Source organism: Serinus canaria, chromosome 2 (assembly GCF_022539315.1).
Source record: "Serinus canaria isolate serCan28SL12 chromosome 2, serCan2020, whole genome shotgun sequence".
NCBI classification, from domain to species: Eukaryota; Metazoa; Chordata; class Aves; order Passeriformes; family Fringillidae; genus Serinus; species Serinus canaria.
This window is the reverse complement of record NC_066315.1, coordinates 12,653,487-12,664,096: the sequence shown is the minus strand read 5'-3', so window position 1 is coordinate 12,664,096 and position 10,610 is coordinate 12,653,487.

Genomic DNA, 10,610 nt, shown 5'->3' with positions numbered 1-10,610 from the left:
CTGGCATAGGTTTTTTGCAAGGAAGAAATATGAAACTAAAGGAAGTTTTATGTAGTCATAAATGTTCTGCACATAAAATATGTAAAAAAGTACATTTAAAATGTTACTAAGGATGAAAAAGCAAGATTGAGACTTAGGATATGCCACAGTGAAGGTTGCCTGCACAGTCTGTCTCTATATTCATGAACTGTGACCAAATCATTACTATCTGATCCTATACTTCTTTTTTGATACTGTCTCTGCCTTATTAAACTCTTATGAAGGAAAGTGTTTTATTACTTGTTGCATTGTGTCATTCCCCATGCATATTAAAACCTTTGCTGAAGAGGTAATTATTAAATTCCTTACACTCAGATCCAATAAGCTTCCCTATAGCATTTGATCATTCTTCATTTTCACAACGGCCCTCAGAAATAAAGGAGATACATTAACCTAATTTTAAAGATGGTGCATAAAAAAGCTGAGGCCAGAAATAGCTGAGTTACTGCATGTGCACACTTAAATGGATTAGCTCACAGGTTAAGACACCAAACTGTATTTTCCTGAGGTTATGTGTACTGAAGGTCTTACTTTATGCACTGGAGATTTGTTTAATACAGTTAGTGGAATGCAGAGAGCTACTGACCTCACTTTAAAGGAGATATCCAGAAGTCAGCTTTACTGCCTAAGGATACAGGTACACACAAGGCATACTATGCTGCTGGACAGATACCCTTCAGTTGCAAGGGGAGCTTTACCACCTAATTCATGCATCTGACTGAAGGCAACTGCTTTACTCAATGAAATGATGAATCCTGCCCTGAGTGTTGTCTAAAAACCATGTTAAGAGATTGTATATACAGCAAATGCACTGTGAATGAATTTCCAGCCAGACTTTCAAGAGCTGATGCATTTCAGGCCCTCAGACTGAAGCCTTCCCAGTGCTTCAATGTGAATGTCCATCACTGATTTGGCTTTGTGCACCAGACTGGAAAAGTTATTTAGGGGTGTGCAGTATTGTGTGAACACAGCATTCCTCACTGCAGTGGTGTTTGTGAGTGTCTGTGTCTCAGGCCCTGAACCTCATGCTGGATACACACAGAAAGAGCAGCAAGAGTACCCTACCCCATCCTTTATTCCCAAGTCCAGGTTCATCACCAGATCTGCCTTGGATGTGATCAAGTAACTAAAGACAGAGCCATGCCCAGTGTGGTTAGAACTGAGCTATTGCCTGGTAGAGCAGCTTTCTGTATCTGCCACTACAACACCTTTAAAAGTCTTTCAGAGCAGCGACACATCACTTTTCTAGAGCATAATTTTTAATTCTTTCGGTTGTGGTATCTGAGAAGTGAAAGCCAGGTCAGCAGGGAGAAGGGAATCACCCTGCAGAATGCAGTAAAACAGCAACTGCTCGTGCAGGTGTGCAGATGGCTGCAGCATTTGTGCCAAGAATGGCTTTATTCTGTGGAGTGTGGGAGAGAAGAAAGCATAGAGTTATTTGAAGATATTTTACCTAGAAGTTTGGTGAAGGATTCTGCTACCTATGCTGGAAGACAAACTCTATTTCATGATCTCAATATTGTATAAAAGTTGGGTGTTTTGCTGAGTGCAATGGTCACCAAAACAATCTCCCACAGCACAGCATTAGAGATGATAAAGCAAAAGACAAAACATTTGCTGAGACTGGGGACACTGTAAAATTACCTGCTCCCAAAGACACTTATGACTGCAAAAAATATCTCCTTTTAGAGATAAAATCAAGAAAATGAAACATTTTCTGAATATGCGACAGGGTTAAAGCAATTAAATGAGCTTTGCCAGTTTCGAGGGAGTTTAGGAGATGCATTAAGAGAATGGTTAGTAAGTATGGTGCAAAATAATTCAATCCAAAAGCAGTCTTTGATAGGAACAGAACTGACCCCAAAATATGAAGGAGATATGGCAGTTTCAAAGGTGCCAGAGAGTTGAAGTACTTCATTAAGTTCATACAACAAATAAATTAGATGGTCTCAGAAAGCACAGCACAAAGAACTGAAAGATTAGGTGCCTCCAGTGAAAAAAAAATCTCCTGATGCTAATCATTTGTGGTTCAAGGACAAGATCTGAAGAAACTGGAAATAACATACACATTCAGAAAGCATTTGGGTCAGTGCAAAAAGTAAAACTACCATATTCATAAGGCAATTATAAAGAGTATCTCGTTCACCACCTTGCAAACAACCTGTTCAAGACTGCATGGGATAAAGTAGCATCTCTAATCCAGTTACTTTAGATATTTTATAAAGAATTTAATACTGTTTAAAACGTAGCCTGAAAAGGGTTCTGTTGTTTCTGTCCTTCAAAAGCAGAATTGTAAAGACCTGGGCTCTTCTAAGAATGTATACAAAGGAAATTCTTACTCTCCTGGGTGTTGTTCTGAAGACATTAAAGGGATAACTGTAAACAGCTCATGCTAATGCCCTGTTTGCAACACAGTGGCCATGTATTCCTCAACCAAGAGTTTGAAAGAAATTCAGTTGGACTGGCCAAGTATAAAGCATGCAAGCTCCAAAAATAATTATGAACTGTTGCCCAAAGCAAAAATTAACTGAACTTTTGAGCAGCTGATATTTTTCTGAGATGATACCCAGAAGTTTAAAACGTATGAACGCAAAATGTTGTAAATGCACAACACAGTTGTGATTGTTGTAATTGCTTCAAGCACAGCTTCTGCTAAGCCTGTCCAGTACCTTTGTTTGCAGGACAGCCAAATACAGAAGGGAAACATCACCACTTTCCTGTCCCTGTTAGCCTTTTCTCCAAGGTCTAATGAAGTAAAGGGAAACTGCAGTTGTAGCAATAATTAAACAGTATCAGAAATGTGGTAATTCCTGACAGTATCAGGAATGTGGTGATTCCTGACAGTATCAGGAATGTGGTGGTTCACATTCTGGTAATTGGGGAATGCATGGTGTGCTTCACCAGACTAGCTTCATCTGTCTCTCTGGTGGTTAGGAAGCATTTCCAAAGGGAAGTGGTCCGTAGGGTTCATAGTGGTTAAAGCCTGTTGGAAAATGGATACTAGAAGCAGCAAGCAGGACCTGACAGCTCTGCCAGCTGAACAGACCAATGCTCTGAAGGGCACAGCTGCTGCCCTTTGATGTGAAGTCACTGCTGGTTCTGATGACACACCTGCTCCTCACTGTCACTCAGGCAGTGTGTGACCATGCAGGAGGTAGTGCTGAACTCCTTGAATGTGTGTTAAGATGAAGCAGAGTTGAATGCAAATGTTGAAAATTGTCAGTGCTTCAACTGAACAATTTTATTTGGTGTTTCTCAGTAAACAAAATGATGATATCCAGTGAATTCTCTTGCTGAAGCTTAGGTACTTTATTTTGAGAATGTCAGTTAACTCACCACTTTATAATAGTGTCACCAGTGTCACAGTGGCAAGTCCCAAAGACTTTGCACTTAGATATCTGATCTCTGTGTAATCTCAATACAGATATTTGTTTCATCTCCATAGTTCCCAAATAAATAAATAAGATTAGAGTTCAATCATCCATAAAGGTGGGATAGATTAAACTGAGACAATGAACGCTGGAGGAAAAGAACGGCATAGATTCTTGCTTATTATCCCTATCTTTATAAAAGAGGAAAAAATAATGCAGGCAGAATCACAGGTTTATTGGTTGAATAGAAATGTTTGATATGTTGATAGGAAGTCATTGCTGTTTAATTATCTTATAACAAAAATCCTTCCTATTTAGGATAGAGCTGATTTTTTTCATCTCTTTTTACAAGATTCTCTCAATCACTTTGAAATATTTTAATCCCTGGATTTTTAAAAATTACTATAGGAAGCATCTTATAATATTTAAATGTTTCATAAATGTCCTTTGACATAATTCAGTAAAGATTATTACATAAACAAAGAAAGGTTCACAAGACAGTTGTATGTAATATACTGCTATGAAACCTGTTACTAATACCAGAATGAGAATGATTTCCAGAGATATTTGCTATAGCTGATATAATAACTCTACAATTGCCAGATATTGGAGTTTATCTCAGACCACCTGAATCAGTGGAAAGAATTTACTCTCAGAGGCTTTGAATCAAGACCTCTAAAAAATTGCAGCAATCTTTAATTCTTTTATTTAAAACTCTGAAAAAACATAGGTAAAAATAAACAGTGCACCAGAACTGTTTCTCTGGCTGGGAGACAAAAACCACTGAAGACACATCTGACATCTTAGCCCAGGATTTTCAAGGCAGGATTTCACAATGTCTGGGTGATGTAGATGTTTGAATCAGCAGTTCCTTCAGCGAGACAGATTTTGTTATTGTAATGATATACTGTGATATTACTTAACTACCAGGAAGTCAGGAAGCAATTTATCTCACAGCACAAGACATTGTACATACAAATTGTCCTTCCCTCAGAGTGCTTAAAATCTTCAAAAAGATTTTAAGCAGCACAACAATTGAGCAGGGGAAAAAATAATAAAAAAAAATATAGGGAATACATTGTCCTCTTGATGGTATCACATCCCTGGCCTGATTTAAGGCAAATTTTCTGGTTTTATGGCAAAGGAAAATTTCCAGGAAAGGACTAGAAAGATGACAAAGTGAAAAGACTTTGTAGTTAATTGTAAAGAGTTATTAGCACTACGAGTGGCAACATCAGCAAAGCCTGAAGTTGATTTCTTGAAAATCCAACCAGGTGACAAGTGAGGCTCCCCTTACCAGCCAGGGACAGGAAATGAACCTAAGTCTAGTGGGCATGGCAGTTTAAAATGCTGGATTTTTCATGATAATTCTGAAGTTCAGAAAAGCAGTTGTTAACACTTCTGTGCTTGCAATCCAGCTACGTCTATTTTTTGTGAAATATGTGACATTTTTGTCAATTAAAAACTTAGTTGTTCTACATGCAGAGCTGACTGAATTCAAACTCATATATTAATATTCCAGGAGATGGACACACAGCAATATAATGAGAAATGGGATTATTTCACACAGACCTAGTCATGAATAAAAAGCCCTTCCAAGCACAATATGAGCAGGCATGCTGTTAGGATGCCAGTTGGCTTCATCATATGCAGATATTGCTGCCTTTAGTGTCTTTTTCTCCACAGACTGACACAATAAACTGAGGCTCCAAAAAGCTAAGGGCTTCTTAACTGCTCATTGACAATAAATAGTGGTCTCCAAGTACTCTTTCAGATGTCATTATGCTCTGGCATGTCAGTGATCCATGGATAATACGAGCATCTCATGTAAATCACTGGGGGGTGTTCTGCTAGCTTGTTAGGTTTTCACATAAATTTAATAATAGATTTAGTTCATTTCCCTTTTGAGAAATTAAAATGGCTTGAAATGCCTTCGATATAGCCAAAAAAGCAAAATTATCTCCCTTGTTTCACAGTGATGTGTTTCAGTTCTGCAGCCCGTTTTCCTCTGATTCCCCTCTTTAATTCAGAAGGCATGTTCACCCCTGGTTTACATCCACCAGCACTCTGCAGCTCAGCTCACAGGGTTCCTGTTCTTCCAATCAGTGTTTTCAATCCTTTCTTCACCTGCTCCTGACTGTAGGTTCTGGCAGCACACAGGAGCAGGGAGCAGGGCTCAGCCTCTGGGACTGGGAGGGATTTATCACAGCTCTGCTGACATTAGCTTTTGGGAGAGAGTTTCCCCACTTGCAGGACTTCCAGCTAGAGGAGAAAAGGCTTTCTTGACACTCAGCAATGACACGAATACACTTCATTACAAACCATTTCACAGCTGCCCACGACTTTTGAGATTGCTTTTCCCCTTTTATTCCCCTTGTTTTTGTGTGGGCATATTGGTGTGCAAGTTTTGAAAGTGTGTACAAGACAAAAATCACTCTCATTTTTCTTCTGTTAATATTGGGACTTCAGAATGAAAATGTAAATAGGAGCTAGGAATACATGATATATACAAGGAAGAACACATCAAGCCCTTCAATTTGGGCAATTACCTATACAAAAGTTCCTATTATGCATATAGAAATGGATCTGTTCCATGTCATAGTTATTCAGTGCAGTTCATTACTAGTGAAAGCTCTGTGTTATCTGTAATGACTTTATTTCAGGGTCTTTAACTGACCTTGAAACATTTGATTGTGAGTCAACTGCTTTTTTGAAAAATTCTCCATCACTCCCACAACAAATAAGAGCTGCACATGCCCCTGACATATTGTATTTAATTATGCAAAAATCAACTGAGTGCCAGATGTTTTGTCAACATGCAGAAATTTGGATTTTTTTAAAAAGGTTCAATGATTATTTGTTCTTCAAATTACTGAATGATACTTTTATGGAAGTTAAAAAAATTACATAGAGCTTGAATCTAAATGGACATTTTCATTCCTGAACAATTCAGAATACTATTTTTTGGAAGGCAATGATAATAAGAGTCTAAGTTTTAAGAAATTGCATGATCAAGCAGATTACATTTTTCCTCTTAATTTAATAAGAAATAATTGGCATTGGATGCCTCTGAAAAAATGAAAATAAAATTCACTTTTTTCTAAATTTCCTTTCTAAGGGAAAGATTTGTTTTTCAAACAACTATGAGTAGATACAATACATTACAGCCTCATTAGGAATTGTCATAACAATACCAGTTATATCTGTTTATAGGCTAAAAAATGCTGAGACTTGATGACTTACATGATCAGAGCATTTGTGAGGTTCGATTGATAAAATTCATTTCCTTTATGTTAGTATCTCTATGTGAGCTTAGATTCACGTGGTAAGAGCAATTTTCAGTTTTGATATTATTCCACTATATAAATTTTTGTGACACTGTGGTAACCTGCTTGATTCTCTGGGAATCCTGTTGGGATGTGAAGCACAAAGTCTCTCTCTGGATGGGAATGGTGACTGTCCAGTAAAAGCCTGATGTTTATGATTCTCTAAAAGGTGCCCGTGAGAAGTAAATGCATTCAGAAGAAAATCATTCTAACCTAAACCATATCTATAATTTTGTCAGTTCACAATGTCTGGGTGATGTGAATTTAATTTATAATTTATAAAATTTTGTCTATAATTTTGTCAGTTGATGACTCTGAAATTGCTTATCTCTCAGTGTGTTATAGCCTAGATCAGAAATTAAGTCTGCCTAAATTTTGGACAGCTGCAGTCAGATTAGATGCATACCATCTTAAATTGCTCTTTTTTTTCCTTAATTTACTCTAAGCCAAGATCTTTCAGGTGGTTTCTGACTCTTAGATTTGGAGTTTTCAGCTTGAGATCAATGGTTTCTAAAGGTACTGTTGTTTCCTTGCATATTGTTGTTTTTTTCTGTTGTTCTCCTTTTTTCCTTTGACTCCCTCAGATCACCCTGAGTAAATAAATATCTGTCACTGGAGCTATCAGAGCTTGTTAATGAAGTAAGAAGCTTGTTCCCCAATTGCATAGTCTGATCCTATTAAGCCCAAAGACTTGGATGTGTTCTTTACTTTTCATTCACTTTGCAGTGTGCTCCTCACACCAGGGAGATGGGAGTAGCAGCTCCCCAGGAAGGTTTTTCAGGTTCTTCAGGAGCAACCTGATGCTGAAGAAACAGGCAAACATTTGTGTCCATAGTGAAATCTGGTGCATCACCTGACTTGTCTCTGCTGACTCCTGCTGATAAGAATCAGGCCCAAAGTTACTGACATATTCCTGGTTCCAGCTTTTTCAGTCACTTATGTTCCCTTGCTTTATCATGGCTTTCTAAGCACTATTTGCCCACAGTGTGTTTTATTTGCTGGTGTGTTTTATTGCCTTACTTTCAGTGTTTTCTTCAGCTAAAAATAGAGAAATGCAGTAAATATTTTGAAAAATGCATGAAAAGCATTCATTCAATGTGAATTCATGTGAATTTGTAAAATGGGAAAAGAAAATGTAGGGGAAAAGAAAGTCAAAGGTGTTTGCTAAACAACACTCATTGTTTTTATGTTTATGTATCATTCATTTGGTGTGTATCATTTTAATGAGCAATCTGTCTGTGTGTAGGAATATGGTGCTGCAGTATTTTAAAAGAAAAATAGACAAAGTTAAAACCACTAGCACCTTGTTTTACTCCCCTCTCCTCACATTTCAGTAGATCATTCTCTGATTTATATCTGTGATATTTCTCTGATTGGAGAGGAGCTATGGGCCTGCTAGACTGGGATTTGCCTCTATTGTCTGCCTCTATTGTCTCACAATCTGACTTCATCAAAACCAATGTTGCTTCATAAATGTCAAAATAAACATTATTAGAAAATCCTGTTATTCCACAATTAAGACATTTAGCTTATGGAGAAAATTAAAAAGTTAATGAGAAAAATGCTTGGTTCAATAACATGTAGTCGATTGTTTCCTGACATTCTCTGCTTGTTAGAAAAAAGTGAGGAGAATGTGTTTTAATGAAGGATTAATTTGATTTTTAAATCCTTAGTTAGTTCAAGACTTCCCTGTTGTTCAGAAAAACGTTCTTAATCCTACAATGGAGCTGAATGAGCTTTTAAAGGCTGACAGAAATATCCTGGGCTGGCTGCACACTATTTTTGTTGGAGCCTTATAAGGCAACTGGAACCAACTTTTTGTCTAAAGTGTAATTACATGATGAAGAGGGGTGAGAGTTTCAATGCTGCTTTCTTTCCAAATTAAATGGTCACTTGTAAAACATTGGCTTTTTTCCTGTTTAAATTTAATAATGCCATTGCTTTAGTGGTCATCAATCCTTTAGAGACACTGACTCCAGACTGAGCTCCGTGGGGAACAATCCCAGCTGCCAGATGTAAATCACAACAGTCTTCATTGCTCTGTGTTCAGAGATCACACTGAGGGTGTGCTAATTCCAAGGGAGAGTTAGATCTGGGTTGCTGCAGAAGTGGTAAATGCCATAGATGCTAAACTTCTGATGTTTTCTCCCCCTTTTCTTAAACAAAAACCTTTGAACTGAAGTTTTCTCTTGAAACCATAAGAAGCAATATATGGCAAACAGGGCAATTAATTTTGTTAAATACAGAATCAGTTTCTTCTATAGAAAAAAAATATTAGGAAAATAATCTGCCCATAGGTATACTCTGAATTTAAGATCTGCAGAATTACTGTCAGAGAATCATTGGGGATGGAAGGCACCTCTGGAGACCATCTAGTCTGACACCCTGCTAAGAGCACACTCAACAACAGCAGCCTTTTGGGGTTTATCCTGTTTTTTTTCCCCACAGCTTTTTATTCCTCCTGTACACTCAGAGCCACTGACAGTCTGAAATGGGCCGACTCACAAGAAGTCTGGGTAACTGAAAAACATCACCTCAAGAATATTCCATTACAGCAAAAGTCCTCTATTTTTGTCTTTTTTGTCTGCACACCTGAGAAGCTTAGGAAAGGAGTGAAGTTTTTTCTCTAATGAGCAATGTCTTTTATATACTGCGAGCATGTTAGCTGTAAATAGTATTTGATGCCATCAAGATTTCTCTTTTGTAAGTATGTGAGGTGATATAATGTTATCAAAGTATCTATAAACTGATTATTGATGTAGCCATGAAGAGCAAAGGTACACTGCTAAATTTTGCCTGGCTCCATATCTGTTCAGGAAAATAAACCAGACCTGCCTGGAATACAAACAACCCACACAATGAAATATTTAACTGTATTGAATGATATCTCTACAGGAAAAAATCTCACAGACTCTGGGAAAGACAATTGCTTGGTAAATCTAATAAATCCAAAAAAACCCCCACAAATGCCATAAAACATAATTCTTTCACATCAGATAACCAATTAACCCAACAAAAGCCCAAACCATAAAAAAGATGAGAATTGAGTCGTTGCCTTTACAGGTTTATGAGCCAGTATAAAGCCCTGAAATTGCTGTGCAGGCTCAAGAGAAGCAGAGCCAGCCTGCCAGATCTGCACTTGGATGCCTGGCATAGTTCTTGATTTCTGTTACCAAAACTTCCCATTCATTTCCTTGCCTGTATCAAAAACTTGGAGAGGCTTGTGAGCATTTCCTTCTGCCTACATGGTCAGAAGGAGACTGTCACTGTTGGAGAAGCTCTGGTTTGGCCCCTAATTCAGTGTGATAACAGCAGGATGGTGCCTGTGTCAATCAGACCTTGCAAGAGGAGGGACTGGGAGGAAGAACACTGGTGTGTGCTGAAGCACTGCCAAGCTCTTGTTCTGCAGACAGGCAGAGGGAAGGTGCAGTTACCTGTGCAGGAATGTGCAGCCACACAGAATGCCAGGAAAGTGGTGTGAAAAGATACCTCAAGTCACACTTCATGTTCAGAAGAGAGGCTTTGTGGGTTTGTTTGGGGCAGTTCAGCTTGCTTTCAGAACTGAAATCCACTACTGATAAGAGGACAAAGGAGGCAGCTATCTGGAGTGTAACCATAGGTGGCAGGTGAAGAGACAACTGCAAATCCTTGCCTGCAAATCCCTGGGTGGGGTCCATAGCCCTGGCAGACTCAGCTGGCAGGTCCTTTACACATGGAATGCTCTTGCATCCTGTCTGAGCTGCCTCAAACTCTGGCCAGCACGTCACTTACTGAAGGAATTGGCTCACACAGGCCAGGCACTCTTCAAAAATGTAGTGGTCTCTTTTCTGAAAGAATAATGGAGTGCTTAGCAACAACTGTATATCAGCTGTGA